Source organism: Chiloscyllium plagiosum, unplaced genomic scaffold (genome assembly GCF_037043375.1).
Source record: "Chiloscyllium plagiosum isolate Xiang-an unplaced genomic scaffold, Cpla_swu_hap1 HiC_scaffold_33, whole genome shotgun sequence".
Lineage (NCBI taxonomy): Eukaryota > Metazoa > Chordata > Chondrichthyes > Orectolobiformes > Hemiscylliidae > Chiloscyllium > Chiloscyllium plagiosum.
Genome location: NW_028270171.1, coordinates 17,741,554 through 17,762,139, shown reverse-complemented (window position 1 = coordinate 17,762,139; position 20,586 = coordinate 17,741,554). Strand labels below are relative to the sequence as shown.

General features: G+C 44.2%; 1 protein-coding gene across 6 annotated transcripts in view; it reads right to left on the bottom strand.

The window, feature by feature from the left end:
• LOC122542254 (interleukin-2 receptor subunit beta-like) overlaps nt 1-20,586 on the bottom strand; it is a 114,927-nt gene that overhangs the window by 60,669 nt on the left and 33,672 nt on the right. For 5 of the 6 annotated variants that reach the window (XM_043679798.2, XM_043679797.2, XM_087978309.1 and 2 more), the window contains one exon: nt 17,807-17,926. The exons of the other annotated variant lie outside the window; for it this stretch is intronic. The gene's annotated coding sequence lies outside the window, so the exon portion shown is untranslated. The remainder of the gene's footprint in view (nt 1-17,806; nt 17,927-20,586) is intronic. 6 annotated transcript variants of the gene reach the window in all.

The window sequence follows — 20,586 nt, the reverse complement described above, 5'->3', positions numbered from 1 at the left end:
CAAAACGAACACATCTTCACCGAAGCAAAGGCTGTAAATTGTAATGTGATAACAACGGATATTCAAACAAGTTATAAATAGTCTTGACGGTGGATAAGATCTGTGGAATTGCTGTAGTGTCCAGCTATTTAAAGGATAACCATTAAACATTGGAAGAATGCTGCCTACCTGTGTTTCTGAGAGTTCTATTCTAATAATTTCAATAGCTGTTTTTGACATCATCCGAAGTGCTAGCATTAAGGTATTATTAATGGTTGACTGTTCTCCACAATCCACCATTATCACAGTTGTGGGGGGGGGGGGGAAGGTTATTGATTGACAGCTCTAGGAAGTTACTAAAGAACTAGCTGTCTTTAATTCGGAGCCATAATTGTTTTTACGTAAGTGATTAAATGCTTGAGTAAATGAAACATATTGAATCTGCTTTCATGAATGAGAGTACTCTGATTAGATTAGATTCTCTACAATATGGAAACAGGCCCTTTGGCCCAGCAAGTCCACACTGGCCCTCCGAAGATTAACCCACCCAGACCATTTCCCCTACCCTATGTTTACCCCTAACTAACCCTATAGGCAATTTAGCATGGGCCGATTCACCTGACCTGCACAGCTTTGGATTGTGGGAGGAAACCCATACAGACACGGGGAGAATGTGCAAACTCCACACAGGCAGTCACCCGAGGTGGGAAGTGAGCCCGGGTCCCTGGTGCTGTGAGGCCGCAGTTCTAACCACTGAGCCACAATCCCACCCCAATTACTGTTGAGTAAAGTCCACAATGGACATTTAGAATTTTGTTTTATTTCATTTCAACATGGCTCCCAATGGTTGCCCCATTGTGGAGTTGGTGGGTGGGTGTGGGGGTAAAAGATGTGAGAGAGAGGGTATTTAGCATGTAATGTGTGTGCTTGTGTGGTGGCAAAGGGAGGGCAAGACTTAGCACTAAGTCAGTGTAGGGGCTATAGAGGCCTGTGGGCTTGGGTGGAGACACTTGAGTTGTCATGGAACATATGAGAAGCCATTCGTCAGTTGGCATGGATGGCCATGGGAACTGGGTGTGGGATGTTTGAGTTGAGGGTTGGAGGAGGAAGTCAGAAAGAACACAAATGGGCCTTAAAAACAGTTGGCTCAGCACTTGGCAGTCTCTGTGGCTGCCTCCGACTTGCATCCCAGAGAAACGGGCCTGAATCCATATCGCTCCCAGTGCCTGGGAATGATTATTCATCCTTTCCATCTTGTCCTCTCTGAGATAGATGCAGCAAGCTGAGACATTTACCAAATTGGTACAAAGACCTTAGGAACAAAAATCCAGGCCAATGTCTTCAGGATATTTGTTGGGGGTCAAATTTCATCTGATTTACCCTGTGAAATGTCTTGGTTTTACAACATTAAGGGTGTTACATAACTGCAGGTTAAAGTTATTAATACCTTACTCTAAACTTCTGTCCTATCTGCTTTTCTACCAGTTTCTTCTGATTTCTATGGGTGTCCTTTCTGTTCAGACTCAGCTTGGCTTAGACTTTTCCTTATTGTAATGAGACCTTCGGCAGCAATGATGATGGTGGGCAGTGAGCAAAGGAGCTAAGGCATTCACCAGGACATCCACCTGCAGGTGGAGGCAGTGAGGGAGGGCAGCTGGGTCAGTTGAATGGACTCTTGCTGGAAGATGGTGGAAAGAGGACCGATGGGAAAGGGATGCAGATCGACAAAGGATTCCTCAGCTCAGAATAACCAGCAAGGCTTGGTCCTGGTACATACTAAAAAAGTTATGATGTGGGATCACTGGACTCAAAATGTTAACTCCTTTTTTTCTCTCCACAGATGCTGCCAGACCTGCTGAGTTTCTCCAGCAATTTCTCTTTTTGTTTCAGATCTTTGTTTTATTTTCTCCTGTAAATAGTCCCCGGTTTATCCTTAATTTCCCTTCTTGATGCCAAGTAGAATAAAGAATTCCACCTCACGGGCTTTGTGCCGTGTGTTCAAATCTCATGTTGCATTTCAATTTACTGAACTGACTATCATCTTAAACTCTAAGGAGATAATTTCCTGACCCACGGATAAAAGCCAGTGGAAAATGGTGCATGGTCAGGAAAGTGAACGGGGGTTGGATTTACTGCAGAACAAAATTAAAATGCAGTCCTTCACACACATGAGGTAGCTCTGAACGCAGAGGAATTTGACCCTGTGCATCTATGACTGGTGGAGGAACAATAGGATAGAGTTGAGGATTTAGGGGAGGGGTCCAAGAGCACAGGAAGTGGATGAGTTTGGGACATTACAGTAATTTCATGCACATACTATCTTTCAAAGTGAGTACTTGTGGGTGTGAAGTAGGTTGACTTTCACTCCTATACTTATGAACACATATTCAGTGTGAGAACATTCACTGTATTTTCATCATTTTTATCTTTAATCTTTTGGTTTAGAGCTGTGAACTGGGAATTGCAAACTGAGAATTATTGTTGGATTTTGGGAGAGTTTGTTGTAAGAAGAAAGAACATTAAGTCACAGAGATGTCCAGCATGGAAACAGACCCTTCGGTCCAACACATCCATGCTGACCAGATATCCTAAATTAATCTAGTCTCAGTTGCCAGCACTTGTCCCACATGCCTCTCAACCCTTCCTGTTCGTTTACCCATCCAGATGTCTTTTAAATGCTGTAATTGTACCAGCCTCCACCACTTCCTCTGGCAGCTCATTCTTTACATGCACCACCCTCTGTGTGAAAAAGTTGCCCCTTTGGTCCCTTTTAAATCTTTCCCCTCGCACCTTAAATTCTGTGCCCTCTAGTTTTGGACTCCCACACCCCAGGGAAAAGACTTTGTCTATTTATCCTATCCATGCCCCTCATGATTTTATAAACCTCTATAAGGTCATCCCTCAGCCTCCGATGCTCCAGGGAAAACAGCCCCAGCCTATTCAGTCTCTCCCTATAGCTCAAATCCTCCAACCCTGGCAACATCCTTGTAAATCTTTTCTGAACTCTTTCAAGTTTCACAACATCCTTCCGATAGCAGGGAGACCAAAATTGCACGCAGTATTCCTAAAGTGGCCTAACCAATGTCTGTACAGCTGCAACATGACCTCTCAACCCCTATACCCAATGCTCTGCCCAGTAAAGGAAAGCATACCAAACACCACCTTCACTATCTCATCTACCTGTGACCCTACTTTCAAGGAGCTATGAACCTGCACTCCAAGGTCTCTTTGTTCAGCAACAATCCCCAGAAACAGTTCAAACAAGATATTTCTGTTTGAGAGGCGAGGCTGAAGGCAAATTGTAGGCTGACCCTGCATTAAAAAGGTTCCAACAACTGTCGATGATCCTTTTATAGGAACGGCATTATTAAGCTGGAGAGGTTCAGGAGAGATTTACCAGGATGGTGAGTTATGACGAAAGGCTGGGACTTTTTTGACTGGATTGCTAGTGGTTGAGAGGTGACCTTATGGAAGTTTGTAAAATATTGCGGGGTATAGATAGAGGTAATGGCTGTTGTCCTTTCCTAGGATGGGGGATTTCGAGACTAGGGGGCATATTTTAAGGTGAGGGGAGAGAGATTTAAAAAAAGACACACGGAGAAATTTTTTTAAAATAGAGGATGGTTCATGTGGAATGAACTTTCTGAGGGAGAGAGATTTAAAAAAAGACACACGGAGAAATTTTTTTTAAATAGAGGATGGTTCATGTGGAATGAACTTTCTGAGGAAGTGGTGGATGTGGGTACAATTACAACATTCATAAGACATTTGGATAAGTGCAAAAATAGGAAATGTTTAGAGGGATGTGGGCCATGAACAGGCAGGTGGGACTAGTTTAGTTTGGGATTATGTTTGGTATGGACTGGTTGGACCACAGGGTCTGTTTCTGTGCTGTATGACTCTATGACTCTATATGGCAATACTGGGAAGAGAACAAAGAACAAAGAAACTTTACAGCCCAGGAACAGGCTCTTTGACCCTTCAAGCCTGAGCCAATCAAAATGTACTATCTAAACCTGCCGGTCAATTCCTAAGCATCTGTATCCCACTATTCCTCACCTACTCATGCATCTGTCCAGACGCATCTTAAATTAATCTACCGTGTCTGTTTCTACCACCTCTGCTGGCAACACGTTCTAAATGCCCACCACCCTCTGTGTGATTAAACTGATAGCAGAGATTTTAATTAGGCCAGTTCCTGTGAATTGGTTCTGGCAAGTCTGGAAGAATAAAAACCTTTTTGCTTTCTATAATCAGAAGCCATATGAAAGACCAAAGAAGCCATATGAAAGAGCAACAGCAAGGCAAGCAGCTAGAATGACTGTTGATTATGAACAGATCTGTAACACCTTTTCTGTTACCCCTACAGAAATTTGAGAGAGGTTCTTGATTAGTAATGGGATCAAAGGTTATAGGGGGAAGGCATATCTACCATGATCAAATGGCAGAGCAGACTCAATGGGCCGAATGTCCTAATTCTGCTGCTATGTTTTATGGTCTAAAAAGAAAAAGTGGGAAATGAATGAAAAGCATTTGGTATGCTTGCCTTTAATGGTCAGTGCATTCAGTCTAGAAATTGGGATGTCATGTTGCGGCCTGTACAGGACATTGGTTTGGCCACTTCTGAAATACTACATTCAATTCTGGCCTCCCTGCTATAGAAAGGTTTTTGTTAAATTGAAAGGGTTCAGAAAACATTTACAAGGATGTTGCCAGGGTTGGAGGTTTGAGCTACAGGGAGAGGCTGAATAGGCTGGGGCTGTTTTCCCTGGAACGTCGGAGGTTGAGAGGTTCCCTTATGGAGGTTTATAAAATCATGAGGAGCATGGATAGAGTAAATAGACAAAGTCTTTTTTCCCTGGGTTGGGGAATCCAAAATTAGAGGGTATAGGATTAAGGTGAGAGGGGAAAGATTTAAAAGGAATCTAAGGGATAATGTTTTCACACAGAGGGTGGTATGGGTATGGAATGAGCTGCCAGAGGAAGTGGTGGAGGCTGGTACAGTTACAACATTTTAAAGGCATCTGGATGGGTATATGAATAGGAAGGGTTTAGAGGGATATGGGCCAAATGCTGGCAAATGGGACTAAATTGGGTTAGGATATATTTTCGGCATGGACAAGTTGGATCAAAGGGTCTGGTTCTGTGCTTTCTTCCACTTGGTTCGGTGGTTCAGTGGTTAGCACTACTGTCTCACAGTGCCAGAGTCCCAGGTTCAATTCCCACCTTGGGTGACTCTCTCTGTGTAGAGTTTGCACATTCTCTGCTTGGGTTTCCTCCCACAATCCAAAGATCAGGTGAATTGGCCATGCTAAATTGTCCATAGTGTTAGGTGCACTAGTCAGAGGTGGATGGGTTACTTTTTGGAGGGTTGGTATGGACTTGTTGGGCTGAAGGGCCTGTTTCCATACTATAGGGACTCTATAAAGGCAGGTAGCCAAGATAGGACTTGGACGGTAGGTAATGTCCCAGGAATTTCACCCTATATGAAGAAGCAAACTGCTGAGGGTAAGTATAAATGTTTCTATTGGAATTAGTTGGGCCCATGTGCGTTTGGAATTCTGGAAGTTGTCAGGTGGACCCCAGGGATTAATAGGACTTAGTAAAAATGAGTTGGAGAAGAGAACAAAGAGAGCTAATCCCATGGACCAGGTTGTAGCCCTATGTAAAGGCCAAAGTTGAATTCTGTCCTAAGTGAAAGTAGGTGCGAGGTATGCAGGATTTTTGTCAAAAAAGCTGGTGACTCCTTTTACTTCTGGTGAGGCAGCCAAACCTGAGATATACAGGGGAACACACATCACTTTCGCTGGAGAAAAGAATTGATTTTCCATTCTATGGGAGCTGAAGTATTAACAAGTGGGGTTGTTTGGGAACGTAATCTCCATGATATAAAGTATAATTAGAATGTGATTTGTTATCGGAGAAGTAATTGTCAGTGAGGTAAAAACAGTATGTGCTGAGGCAGTGGATTTTTTTCTGGGTAATGATTTTACAAGACTAAAGAATATTTGCTCCAGTGATAATTACAGACTACTCGCAAGGGATCCAAGAAACAGAACAGTTGCAAAAACAATCTCCTGGTATCTGTCCTTTGTGTGTGATAACCAGGGCGATGGTTAAAACAGTTCATCCACAAGGATGATAGGGCACTGGAAACTCCCCTGAAAGATGAAGATAATTCAGGTGGACTGTTTAGTGATGATGACTGTAATTGCAGCACAGAAAGTGGATCCTGATTTACGTAAAGTGGCCCCATCCTCTCATAATGAGGTAGAGTCCAAAGGTTTTCTGGAGTGCTATTAAGAATGGAGTCCTGATGAGGAAATGGAGACCTGCCTCATATACCCACAGATGAAGAAGGATCATGCTGACCAGATATCCCAACCCAATTTAGACCCACCTGCCAGCACCCAACCCATATCCCTCCAAACCTTTCACATTCATATACCCATCCAGATGCCTCTTAAATGCAGTTGTACCAGCCTCCACCACATCCTCTGGCAGCTCATTCCATACACATACCATCTTCTGTGTGAAAATGTTGCCCCTTAGGTCTCTTTCATATCTTTTCCCTCTCACCCTAGACTATGCCCTCTAGCTTGGGACTCCCTCACTCCAAGGAAAAGACTTTGTCTATTGACTCTATCCATGCCCTTCATGATTTTATAAACCTCTATAAGGTCACCCCTCAGCCTCCAACATTCCAGGGAAAACAGCCCTAGCCTATTCAGTCTCTCCCTATAGCTCAAATCCTCCAACCCTGGCAATATCCTTGTAAATCATTTCTGAACCCTTTTACGTTTCACAAGATCCTTCCGATAGGAAGGAGACCAGAATTGCACGCAATATTCCAAAAGTGGCCTAACCAATGTCCTGTACAGCCGCAACATGACCTCCCAACTCCTTACTCAATACTCTGACCAATAAAGGAAAGCATACCAAAGACCTTCTCCACTATCCTACCTACCTGCAACTCCACTTTCAAGGAGCTATGAACCTGCACTCCAAGGTCTCTTTGTTCAGCAATACTCCCTAGGACCTTACCATTAAGTGGAAAAGTCCTGCTAAGATTTGCTTTCCCAACATGCAGCACCTCACATTTATCTGAATTAATCTCCATCTGCACCTCCAGATCAGTTGTACATCAGAGAGTGGTACCACCCAGCTATCACAGGGATGTGTTGTAGGTAGCCCATGAGACTCCCATGGCAGAACTCATGGGGATTTGGAAAACTCAGACATCCATAAGCAGGTATTTTACCCAGCCAAACTTGCATAAAGCTGTGGGGCAGTTTTGTAAAATGTGTCGTACTTGTCAGGTTGTAGGTATATCTCATAATGTGATCAAACCAGCACCCTTAATTCCTCTGGCAGGGTTTTGAGGACCTATTCGGTCCTATATGATTGGATTGTGTAGGACCATAATCTAAAAAGAAAGCCGGAAATGAAATATACCTTTACCATTATGGATATGTCTGACTACTCCATTACCTTTCGAACAATCAAAGCAACAGAACTAGTGGGAAAAAAACAATTTCTCCCTCCTAATGGAAGTACAGTTTGATCAAAGATCAAACAGTTTCAATGTATTAACAACTGTGGATTAACAATTGAAATTGATGGTGTACCATCTGCAGTGCCCTGGAGAGGTCTTACCAAATTCTCAAAATAATGATCAAAGCTGATTGTTATGACCGTCCAAAGGATTGGGACAAAGGATTAGAATTTCTCTTATTTGCCACCAGAGATTCTTCAAATGAATCTACTGGCTTCAGGCCATTGAATTCGTTTATGGCCATGAAATAAGATGTCCATCAAAAATGATCAGAGAAAAATTGTTAATGCAGAAAAATGATTCTTCAGTGTCAGAGTATGTGAGACACTTTTTCAGTCATAGAGTCATACAGCGCAGAAACAGACCCTTCGGCCCAACTCGTCCATGCCAACCAAATTTCCCAAACTAAACTAGTCCCATTAGTCTGTGTTTAGCCCATATCGCTCTAAACCTTTCCTATCCGTATACCTGTCCAAATGTCTTTGAAATGTTGTAACTGTACCTGCATCTACCACTTATTCTGGCAGCTCATTCCACACATTCACCACCCTCTGTGTGGAAAAGATGCCCCTCATTTCTTTTTAAAATCTTTCTCCTCACCTTAAAAACATGCCCCCTTGTTTTCAACTCCTCTACCCTTTGGTATTCACCTTATCCATGCCTCTCATGATTTTATAAACCTCAATAAGGTCACCCCTCAACCTCCTACGCTCCAGGGAAAAGGTCCCAGCCTATCCAGCCTCTACTTATAACTCAAACCCTCCAGTCCTGGCAACTCCCTGGTAAATCTCCCCTGACCCCTCTTCTCGGTGATCCCTACAAAGTAATTAAAAGCGTTGGTCAGGTAACATATTTAGTTGAGAAGCAAAAACAGAGATTGCTGGAAAAGCTCAGCAGCCCTGGCAGCATCTGGGGAGAGAGAATTCAGAGTTAACGTTTTGGGTCCTCTAAGAAAGGGTCACTTGACTTAACTCTGATTTCTCTCCACAGATGCTGCCAGACCCTGTGAGCTTTTCCAGTAATTTCCATCTTCAGTGATACTGCTTAGAGTAATAAAGGTCCACAGCATGAAAACAGGCCCTTCAGTCCAACTTGCCTATCCTGACCAGTTTCACAATTTAAACTGGTCCCACTTGGTCCACATCCCTCCATTACCTATCCCATCCATGTATCTACCCAAATGTTTCTTAAATGACAAAATTGTGTATCTCGCCTCCACCGTGTTCCAGACACTCACCACCCTCTGTGTGAAAAAATTAATAATAATTAAGACTGGCACTATTGCCTGATGTCTATTTCAATGTCCCTGCTGTTGCCTCAGCTGAGATCGATGGGAGATCTGCATTCACATAGCACCTTCCGTGAACCCAAGGTAATCTAACGTGGTTAACAGTCAGAGGAGGACATTTGAAATGTTGCAACCAATTTGTGCGCTGCATGGTGCTGCAAATGATAATGATCAGAGGATCGGTTTTGGTTGCCTGATAAGCACTGGTCAGATATCACCCTGTGTAAACCTGTCAGCTCTTCATCAATATCCTGCCATGAGAATTTTTATATCCACAGGAGGAGGCAGACTGGTTGAACATCTCACTTACAGGACAGCACTCTCAACAGTTAGCGAGGTCAAATTGTAAAAGTTTGACACACACAATAAGCAGGAATATACTGAGAGGGGTAGATGAAGTGAAGTATCTTGGCATGCACGTGCCCAGGTCCCTAAAGGTAGCAGTAAGAGCCTTGGAGGCCGAGGGGTGACCTTACAAAGGTTTATAAAACCACGAGAGGCATGGATAGGATGAATAACCAAAGTCTTTTCTCCGGGATGGGGCAATCCAAAACAAGAGGACATGGGTTTATGGTGAGAGGGGAAAGATTTAAAAGGGACCCGAGGGGCAACTTTTTCACACAGAGGGTGGTGCGTGTATGGAATGAGCTGCCAGAGGAAGTGGTGAAGGCTGATAAAACAGCAACATTTAAAATGCATCTGGATGGGTATATGAATTGGAAGGGTTTATAGGGATATGGGCCACATGCTGGCAAATGGGACTTGATGAATTTTGAATATCTGGTCGGTATGGACGAGTTGGACCATGGGGTCTGTTTCCTTGCTGTACATCTCCGTGACTTGATAAGGTTGTAAAGAAGGCGTAGAATTCTCTCCTACGTTGGTAGAATACAAAAGTAGGGATATAATGATGAAACTCTATAGGACACTGGTGAGGCCACAACTGGAGTACTGTGTGCAGTTCTGATCAACACATTACAGGAAGAACGTAACTGTTCTGGAAAAAGTGCAGAGAAGATTCACTAGAATGTAGCTGGAGCTGGAGATTTGTAGCTTTGAATAGAGATTGGAGGAGCTGGGATTGTTTTTCTAGGAACAGAGGAAGCTGAAGGGTGACATGGTTGGCGTATACAAAATTGTGAAGGGTAGAGAGAGAGTAGACAGGAGGAATCTGTTTCCCTTGAGAGACAGTTCAAAACCAGGGGTCACAGATTCAAGATAAGTGGCGAAAGGATTAGAGGGGACGTGAGTATAAATCTTTTTATGCAGACGGTGGTAAGTGTCTGGAATTTGCTGGCTGAGTTGGTGGTGGAGTCAGAGACCTAAACTCGTAAAAAGTACCTGCATCTGCACCTTAAATACTACAAGCTGCAGGGCTATGGGCCGTGTGCAGAACGATGAGATTAGAAAGGACATCTGGGTATTTTGTTTATATTCATTCAGTGCGTGGGCATTACTGCCTAGGACAGCATTTATTACCCATCCCTAGTTGCCCAGAGGACAGTTAAGAGTCAACGACATTGCTGTGGGTTTGGAGTCATATGTCAGCCAGACCAGGTAAAGATGGCAGATTCCTTTCCCTAAAGGGAACCAGATGGATTTTACCTCATCGTCATCATTAGACTCTTATTTACAGATTTTAATTGAGTTCAAATTCCACTATCTGCTGAGGCAGGATTTGAATCCAGGTCCCCAGAATGTCTGGATTAATAGCCTGGGGATAATCCCATTAGGCCATTGGGTCAGCATGGACAAGATGGCCCGAATGGTGTATCATTCCTATGGTTGTAATGCAGCATTCTCCCAGTGATGCAGAGCGTGTGTCAGCCTTGATTTTATACTTCAGCCTTTCAAGCAGGACTTGAATTTTCTAAGACAGGGGCAAGAGTCTAATCCCTGAGCCTTTAAATCTCATGGATGTGGGTGTCGCTGGCCAGCCCAGCATTTATTGCCTATCCCTCGTTCCCCTTCAGACGGTGGTGGCAAACTGCCCTCTGCTGCACTCTCTGACAAACAAATAGAATTCAAATAAACCGAAAGGAAAGTAACGTGGGTTACTTTTAATGTCAATTCATTGAGGAGGGGCAGGAGAGGTCAATCCTACATTGTCATTCCCCTATGGCCTGCTGTCTGAACTGTTGCTCACAGCAGCGTCCTGGACAATAACTCCAGGACAATTCTGGAGGTCACTATGTGTCTATGTGTGACTGAGTATGTCGCATGAAACTATTCAACATTGTAATTGGAAGCCAATGAAAAAAGGCAGTTGCTCATCCACTGGTGTGCCGTGACAGCCACACACGCATCACCCCCGGGAGATGGACAAATGGACAGGAAATCACAGTAGCAAACAGAGAAATAAATAGCTAGGTGTTAACAAACAAACTCTGGTGAACCACGAGCACCTAGCTGCAACGACAGATCTGCAGTATGTAAATTTGTTTTCCCAACCGCAGAGTGTGAACTGAGTTGAATTTTTTTTTGTTGCTTGGAGTGTGTACAACCACAGAACGTACAATCATCTCTGATAAACCAAAACCTGTTCTGTACCAACTGACTAATAACTCTCAGCTTCGAGTCAATCCAATGGGTCTGAGTATTTGTACTTGCTTATCCCATCAGAGGACATCTGGTTCTCTCACTTCTTCAAATAATTAAAACACGTATCAAAATGACTTGCATTTATGTAGCACCTTTGACACAGTAAAAAGTCTTATGGTGCTACACAGGGATGTTATTAGACACATCAGTAGACTGGCGATCAAAAGCTGTGTTGAAAAGGGAGTCATAGAGCTGTACAGCACAGAAACAGACCCTTCGGTCCAACTCGTCCACGCCGACCATATATCCGAAACGAATCTAATTTCATTTGTCAGTACTGACCCATATCCCTCTAAACCCTTCCTATTCATATACCCATCCAGATGCCTTTTAAATGTTGTAATTGTACCAGCTTCCACCATTTCCTCTGGCAGCTCATTCTATACGCGCACCACCCTCTGTGTGAAAAAGCTCCCCCCTCGGTCCATTTTAAATCTTTCCCCTCTCACCTTAAAACCTATGCCCTCTATTTTGGACTTCCCCATCCTTGGGGGGAAAGACCTTAATTACTTACCCTATCCTTGCCCCTTGTGATTTTTATAAATCTTGTTAGGGTCATCCCTCAGCCTCTGGTGCTAATGAGAAAGGAAGGGAGAGAGGTAGGAGATTTGGGGGAAGGGTTGCCAATGCTATTTGGGCCCAAGCAGCTAAAGTATGACCACCAGCAGTGCAGTGATGTGAAGTGGAGAGGGCACTCAGTACGGTGTATGTCTTCCCAAGCAGCACTAACATGCTGCTATTACAATGATTCAGCTCTACCTCGAGAATTTAACCTGTCTGATTAATGTTCTGAATCCAATGCAAAGCTGAAAAGGGAGTTTTCTTTCTTATTAAGAGCGTCCATCTCACCGATGAGGGTTTAGACCCATTCCCATCCAACAACCTGACTTGAAAACCTTGCGCACGCTTTGGCTGCCATGACACATTGCCCTGCTGCCACTCTCTGACAATCCACAAGATTGTAAATGAAATATCCTTCAGCATTCTGAAAGAAAAACGCCCTCTTTCCCATTGCTACCGACTCCTTTAAAAAATGCCAGGATCTTTTCCAAAAATAAATTAGCCTTTGCACGGACTGTGCACTGTTTGTGCACTAGGTTTACGGTGAAATCGGTCCGGTAGGCTTTGTGATTTCTCATAAGCAGGTGGGGATAAAGCACCACCTTACAGAAGTTTCAGTAACAGAAATAATTATTAGTTCCTATTTATTCCTGCCCTGTTAAATACCAAACGTGGCTTACAACCACAATCGAAAGCGATCCTAAATGTTTGAGTTCGGCATTCTGCACCATCTTCGTCACAGAATGACAGAATTCTTACAGTATAGAAGGAGGCCATTTGACCCATCATGCCTGTACTAGTTCTATTCCTGAGTGCCAATCTCCTGCCTTATGCCCACATCCCTGCCCACCGGTACTACCCAAATTACTATCCCAAACCATCTTAAATGACTCAATTGAATTTGCCTCCATCACATTTCTAATCAATGCATTCCATCCTCTAAATATTGCTGTGTGAAGTAAAGTTGTTTTTGGATCTCCCTTGCCTAGTTTGCATCTCAGTTTAAAGTGTCTGAATAAAGTTGAGAGCCTCCATTCCAGGTTAGTTTTTGCTGACAGAGAGCTGATAGGGGTCGAAGTGGTGTCAATGATTATCGGCCCGCACCGTCCCACATTGGCCCTGTTGGTAAACAGTTTCGCCTTTTTCTGTTGCACAAGAAACAGTTTTTGCAACCTCGAGCGAGCTACACAAGAAAGAGATCGCAGGCTGATTTTTATGAAAGGATGCGTTGAGTACAGAGAATCAAGCCCCCGCATTGTGTATCAAACAGATGCGATCCTGCCATGGTGTCTCAGAGAGCTTCTAAATGTGTAACATCGCTGTTGCAAACAGAACTGCACAGAAAGCCTCTGCCCTCATGGATTACATGATAACACACTGCTATGTGAAGCTTTGACTCTGTGCTTTGTTCCTTCCCAATTGCGATGCAGCAAGCCAATTGAGACACTTTTAGGTTTGAGGGGTAACCAAGCAGCCTTGTGTGGTTAGCTTGTGGAGCAATGGTAGGGTCTCTACCTCTGAGCCAGGATACACGGATCCAAGTCCCACCTGTGCAGTTGCGTTTTTGCAGTGGTTAATTAGAAGATGTATTTTACTTAAAAATAAACTATGACAGAAAACAAACATTGCTGGAGACCTTGAAATCCCGAGGGGCATGGGTAGGGTGGATAGACTGGGTCTTTTCCCCTGGTAGGGGAGTCCAAAATAGAGGACATAGGCTTAAGGTGAGAGGGGAATGATATAAAATACATTAAAGGGGCAATGTTTTCACACAGAGGGTGGTGAGTGTATGGAATGAGTTGACAGAGGAGGAGGTGGAGGCTGGTACAATTACAGCATGTAAAAAGCATCTGGATGGGTATATGCATAGGAAGAGTTTAGAGGGATATGGGCCAAACTCTGGCAAATGGGACTAGATTTATTTAGGTTATCTGGTCAGCATGGATGAGTTGGACCGAAGGGTCTGTTTATGTGCTGTGCATCTCTAGATTCTACGACTCAATGACTCTACGAGATCAGAACGGGTCAGGCAGCATCTATGGAGAGACAGCAAGCTCAGGTTTTGAGTCTATCAAGCTAATGATGAGTCACCTGGACTCGAACCGTTAGCTTGCTCTCTCTCCATGGATGCTGCCTGACCAGACTGGACACCTCCTAGCAGAGCGCTTTAGGGAACATCTCCGGGACGCCCGCACCAATCAACCACACCGCCCTGTAGCCCAACATTTCAACTCCTCCTCCCACTCTGCCAAGGACATGGCGGTCCTGGGCCTCCTTCACCGCCGCTCCCTCACCACCAGACGCCTGGAGGAAGAACGCCTCGGAACACTTCAACCCCAGGGCATCAATGTGGACTTCAACAGTTTCCTCATTTCCCCTTCCCCCACCTCACCCTAATTCCAAACTTCCAGCTCAGCACTGTCCCCATGACTTGTCCGGACTTGTCCTACCTGCCTATCTCCTTTTCCACCTATCCACTCCACCCTCTCCTCCCTGACCTATCACCTTCATCCCCTCCCCCACTCACCCATTGTATTCTATGCTACTTTCTCCCCACCCCCACCCTCCTCTAGCTTATCTCTCCATGCTTCAGGCTCACTGCCTTTATTCCTGATGAAGGGCTTTTGCCCGAAACGTCGATTTTGCTGCTCCTCGGATGCTGCCTGAACTGCTGTGCTCTTCCAGCAACACTGATCCAGAATCCACTGTGATCTCCAACATTTATTGTTTTCAGTACAGATTCCAACAGTTGCTGTAATTTGCTCCTACACTGTTATATGGCAATAGGCTTTTGCGTTCTTTCAGTTTTTTTTGCTTATCGAGGAGGAGTATTAGTGCATCAGCACAGAAATAAAGTTCTGTGGATGCTGCAAATCTGAAATGGAGCTAGTCGTCAGCAGGTCAGGCAGCATCTGGGGAGAGGGAAACAGAGAGTCTGTGTGTAGTCACGGAACTAACCTCAGATGTTGTATCACCATAGGCAGCTTGTCTTATTAGTCATTTCTGCACGAACTCCCAGAAAGTTACAGAATTGAAACAATATTCAAACGTCACAAAACGTAAGTGAAATCAAACCTCACTAAAACCGAGAAGCAGCAGGGAACCAATGACAGAAGTAAAACCAAAATAGCAATTCTCAACAGCAATGTGACCTCGACACTACTTCTATTCCATGGTTAGACTGGAGGTTATCTTACTGCACCGTCAATAAATTATTTTCCAAAACTATTATTTGCTTACGAAAAGTGTGGCGAGCGAATGGGACAGTGGGATTATACAAAGACGTTCTGAAAATAATGTGTGGCTGCTGTAAAGTTAAAATACACCCACGTATATCTGAACTGCCTACACCCCTGAATACAGAATATTAAAGGCTGCTCTAAATAAGGTTTTGAAGATGATTAAAGGATTCAGCAGGGTTGACCATAAGAAATAAGAACAGAAGTAGGTCATTCGGCCCCTCGAGCCTGCGCCATCATTCAATAGGCTGATCCAACTGTCCTCATGTCCACTTTCCTGCCCCTTCCCCAAAATCTTGATTCCCCGACTGATCAAGAATCGATCTCAGCCTTAAATATCCACGAGGGCTTTGCCCCCACAGCTCTCTGTGGGAAGGTGTCCCAAAGACTCACAACCCTCTGAGAGAAGAAATACCTCCTCATCTCAGTCTGAAATGGGCGTCCCTTTATTCTGAGACTGTGCCTCCTGGTCCTAGATTCTCCCATGAGGGGAAAAAAAATCCTCTCACCCTGATAGGCCCTTTCAGAATCCTATATAATTCAATGTGATCACTTCTCTTTCTTCTAAACTCCGGTGAGTGGAGTCTCAACCTGTTTAGCCTTTGCTCATTTGACAATCCCTCTATACTAGAGACCGGTGGACTAATTGGGCTTTTTTTCCATACTGTAGGGAATCTAATCATATAATCATTATGGCCAAAAGGGGTGGCAGGGTGGCTCAGTGGTTAGCACTGCTGCCTCACAGCACCAGGGGCCCTGGTTCGATTCCTGCCTCGGGTGACTGTCTGTGTGGAGTTTGCACACTCTCCCTATGTCCTTGTGGGTTTCCTCCCACAGTCCAAAGATGTGCAGGTTAGGTGAATTGGCCACGAATAGGTGTGTTAGTTGGGGTAAATATAGGCTAGGGGAATGGGTCTGGGTGGGTTACTCTTTGGAGGGTGGGTGTGGATTAGTTGGGCTGAAGGGCCTGTTTCTATACTGTAGGGAATCTGATCATCCTAGTGAATCTTCTCTGAACTGCCTTCAATTAAATGATATCCTTCTTTAAATAAAGGGACCAAAACTGCTCACAGTCCTCCAGATGTGTTTCCACCAGTATGGTTTGAGTAAGATTTCCCTACTCTTATACTCCAACTCCCTTGAAATAAGAGGCAACATTCCATTTGCCATTCTGATTACCTGCACCCCCGGCACTAGCTTTCTGTGTTTTGTGCACAAGTTCCCACAAGTTTGTGTTGCTGCTGTCACCCATTGAATCTGTCTGTTTTTTAATTGACACAAGCCTTCAACTCAAACACAGTATGAGGGGAGACTGAAACACCAGGACTTGTCTCCTCAAGTGCCGAGGACATGGCTTTCGGGTGAGAGAGGAAAGATTTGAAAGGGATCAAAGGGGCAAAGTTTTCATGCAGAGAATGGGGTGTGAATGGAATGAGCTGCCAGAGGAAGCGGAGGAGGCTGATACAATTACAACATTTAAAATGGTACATGAATAGGAAGGGTTTAGAAGGATATGGGCCAAATGCTGGCAAATGGGACTAGATGAATTAGGATATCTGATCAGCATGGACGAGTTGGACTGTTTCAGTGTTGTACGTCTTTATAACCTTATGACTCGCAATGAGGAACATGGAAAGTATGCTGAGCTTGTTTTGTATCTGGTTTGGAAAAGTAGGAGAAAGTCAGGACTGCAGATGCTGGAGATCAGAGTCGAGAGTGTGGTGCTGGAAAAGCACAACAGGTCAGGCAGCATCCGAGGAGCAGGGAAATCAATGTTTCTGGCATAAGTCCTTCATCAAGAATGAGGCTTGTGTGCCACGGAGCTGAGAAGTAAATGAAAGGGGGTTGGGTTTGGGGGAAGGCAGCTGGGGAAACAATAGGTGGATGAAGGTGGTGAGTTATTAAAGGGAAAGGATATGGAGACTACCAGAGAAATGCACAGATTTATTAGAAATGGGTCAGAATGGTTGGGGATCCATATCAGGAAAATATTGACAGCCTGTTTCTTGCCTCTCTTGATAAAAGAAGATAGGGTGGGAGGGTGGGACTCACCAAGTAGAGATATTTTAAAATGATTTTTGATCAAGCACATACAGACAGAACGCTTCCTCATGTGGGTAAGGTCATCAATACTGGGATAATCACTGGGAAATCCAATGGCGAATTCAGAAGTGAATTTGCAGCTCAGCAGATCAGACCAGGTTAGAATGTGGGACCCATTAAAGCATACAGTAAAGATGCAGTCCACTGGAGGCCAAACAGCTGAAGGGAAAGGATAATGACAGTGATACTTTTAGATAAGGATAAAAGGAAGGGAGAGATTGAGAGGAGCATGCAGTGGTTGGGCCGAATGACCTGTTTCGGGGCCGTTTCTAACTGAGCAAAGTGCATCTGCAAAGTCAGGTGTTGCATCGAGTGTAAAAACTGCTTTTCATGCCTGCAAAACTTGGTTTCACTCTGACAGCCTTCCCGAAACCGGGAGCAATATATATTTGAACACAATTTATCATCCTTTTACTTTTCATTGTTTGATTAGTGGCACGACATCCTCTATCACTGAACCTGTGCTTAAGTTGGACCTACCTCTGGTTTGCAGTGTATGGGGTTAATTTAAAAAAGATGTAGCCACGCTGTTTTGAAGTGAGTAGGTAGCAAAGTCGAGACACTGGTTGTGTCTGGCGCTCTTCTGTGCTACATATGAACCTAGAATAGAGAGGACAAGAGATGAAAGACTGTATCTGTCATATAGGGTAAGCTGATAAAAATACTTAATCTTATCTGATACCTCCGTATTGAAGTGTTGGTTCGTGTCGAGACGGATAACAAAGATTGATAGCGCCAAATACACTCATAAACTGGAAGGTTTATTCTTTCGGAAAAAGTGAGGTCTGCAGATGCTGGAGATCAGAGCTGAAAAATGTGTTGCTGGAAAAGCGCAGCAGGTCAGGCAGCATCCAGGGAGCAGGAGAATCGACGTTTCGGGCATAAGCCCTTCTTCAGAAAATCCTTCATTTCCTGAAGAAGGGCTCATGCCCGAAACGTCGAGTCTCCTGCTCCTTGGATGCTGCCTGACCTGCCGCGCTTTTCCAGCAACACATTTCTCAGTTTTATTCTCTGTCAATTTTGACATGAATACTTCCCTTTAAACAAATCGAAGAGTAATTCACATTGCTTGCGTTGAATTATTGCACAAAGGTATCATCACACAGCACAGCAGTATATGGAGAGGGCATATAGATATTTAGGAGTCTATCACACTGGCTGTCCACTTGGGGTCACGCGTGGCCCAGACCAGATACCGTCTTTCAACATTTCTGATCCAGAGGGATTTTGTATGTCAGACGGTTTTATGTAACATTATTCACTTCACATTCCAGAGTTGTGGAGTCATACAGCACAGAAACAGACCCTTCGGTCCAACTTGACTGTGTCTCAGTCTGACCCAGTCCCATTTGCCAGCATTTGGCCCATATTCCTTTAAACATTTCCAGATGCCTATTAAATGTTGCATTTGTACCAGCCTCCACCACTTCCTCTGGCAGCTCATTCTATACACGCACTACCCTCTGCGTGAAAACGTTACCCCTCAGGTCCTTTTTAAATCTTTCCCCTCTCACCTCTCACCCTTGGAAAAAGACTTTGTACTTACACTATCCATGCCCGCCATGATTTTTTAAATCTCTGTAACGTCATCCCTCAGCCTATGCTGCCTGGAAAAAGGACCCAGCCTATTCAGCCTCTCTCTATAACTCAAACTCTTGAGTCCCAGCAACATCCTTGTAAATCTTTTCTGCACCCTCTCAAGTTTAACAACATTCTTCCTGAGATGACCAGAATTGAACGCAGTATTCCAAAAGTGGCCTCACCAATGTCCTGTACAGCTGTAACTTGACGTCCCAACTTGACCAATAAAGGCAAAAGTGCCAAACGCCTTATTCACTCTCTAAGGAGCCTGCAACCCTAGATCTCTTTGTCTGGCAACACTGCCCTAGGGCCCTACCATTAACTGTATAAGTTATCAATTGAATTTGACTTCCACTTCCTGCCATAGCAGGACTTGAACCCATATTCCTGGAGTGTAGGCTGGGATCTGAATTATTAACTAAGTGATGTTACCACTACTGCACAATCTCCCTCAAACTGAATATGACTATGACAGTTTAGTTGAGATCTAGAAACAAGGACTTAGAAAGTTTGGCTGGGCCTATACTCTTTGGTGTTTAGAAGAATGAGAGGTGATCTTGTTGAAAGATCTGAGATCCCGAGGGGACTTTGAGAGGATGTTTGCTCTTCTGGGAGAGATGAGAACAAGGAGAGACACTGTAAGATTAAGAAGTCTCACTTTTGAGATGGATTTTTTCCCTTTCTCTCAGTTATACACTCAGACACCTGTGTCACCTCCGAAGGGTGGGGGCGGGACAGTGAACAAACCACTTAGGACCCCAGTTTGGTGTCCTCATGGTTTGCCAGCCAACGTCAAGGAAGCTCTGGGGCATCAGATTGACAGGGTTGGTGGCCATTGGCCTCAGGGTTAGGATGAGAGGTTTTATTGTGGCCGGAATGGTTGACCAGCTGTACATAAACCTGTAAATTCTCATAATAGCTATCTGCACAGCAACAGATGCAACTGATTTCAAGGTAACCCAGTGCCATATTTGGATGCTAAAATATTTGCTTTCTTTTTTCAAGATCTTGTCAACATGACAAACAAGGAAAGAGTGGATCATTTTATTTAAGAGATTCAGGCTACAGTTAAATACTTCTACTTTTAAACGTACCACAGAATTATTATGGTGCAGTTGGAGGCCATTCGCCCCATCATATCTGAACCGGTTCTATCCTCGAGTGCCAATCTCCTGCTTTTTCCCCATATCCCTAGACAGCATTTCTATCCAAATAATCATCCAAAGCTCTCTTCGATTGAACCTGCCTCCACCACATTTCCAGACAGTGCATTCCATGCCCCAACTCTTTGTTATCAATTCACTCGTGGGGTGTGGGCATCGCTGGCTGGGCCAGCATTTATTGTCCATCCCTACTTGCCCCTTGAGAAGGTGGCAGCTACTTGTGGCTTTGAAGACCTCAATCAGATCTCCCTCTCCGCCTTCTTCTCTCTGAGAAGATCTTCTTTAATCATTCTTCTCTGTGAGAAGAACAATCCAACCATCTTTAGTCAATCTTCAGAGATGACATTTCTCCATCCTGGAATCGATCTTGCAAATGGCTCCTGCTCTCTCTCTTATGCATTCACATCTTTTGTATAATGCAATGCTCACAACAGAAGATAATAGTCCATCCGAGCTCCATCAAGGGTACTGAATGGGCTCACAAACTCTTGGCATTCGCTTGTACCTGTGATTTTG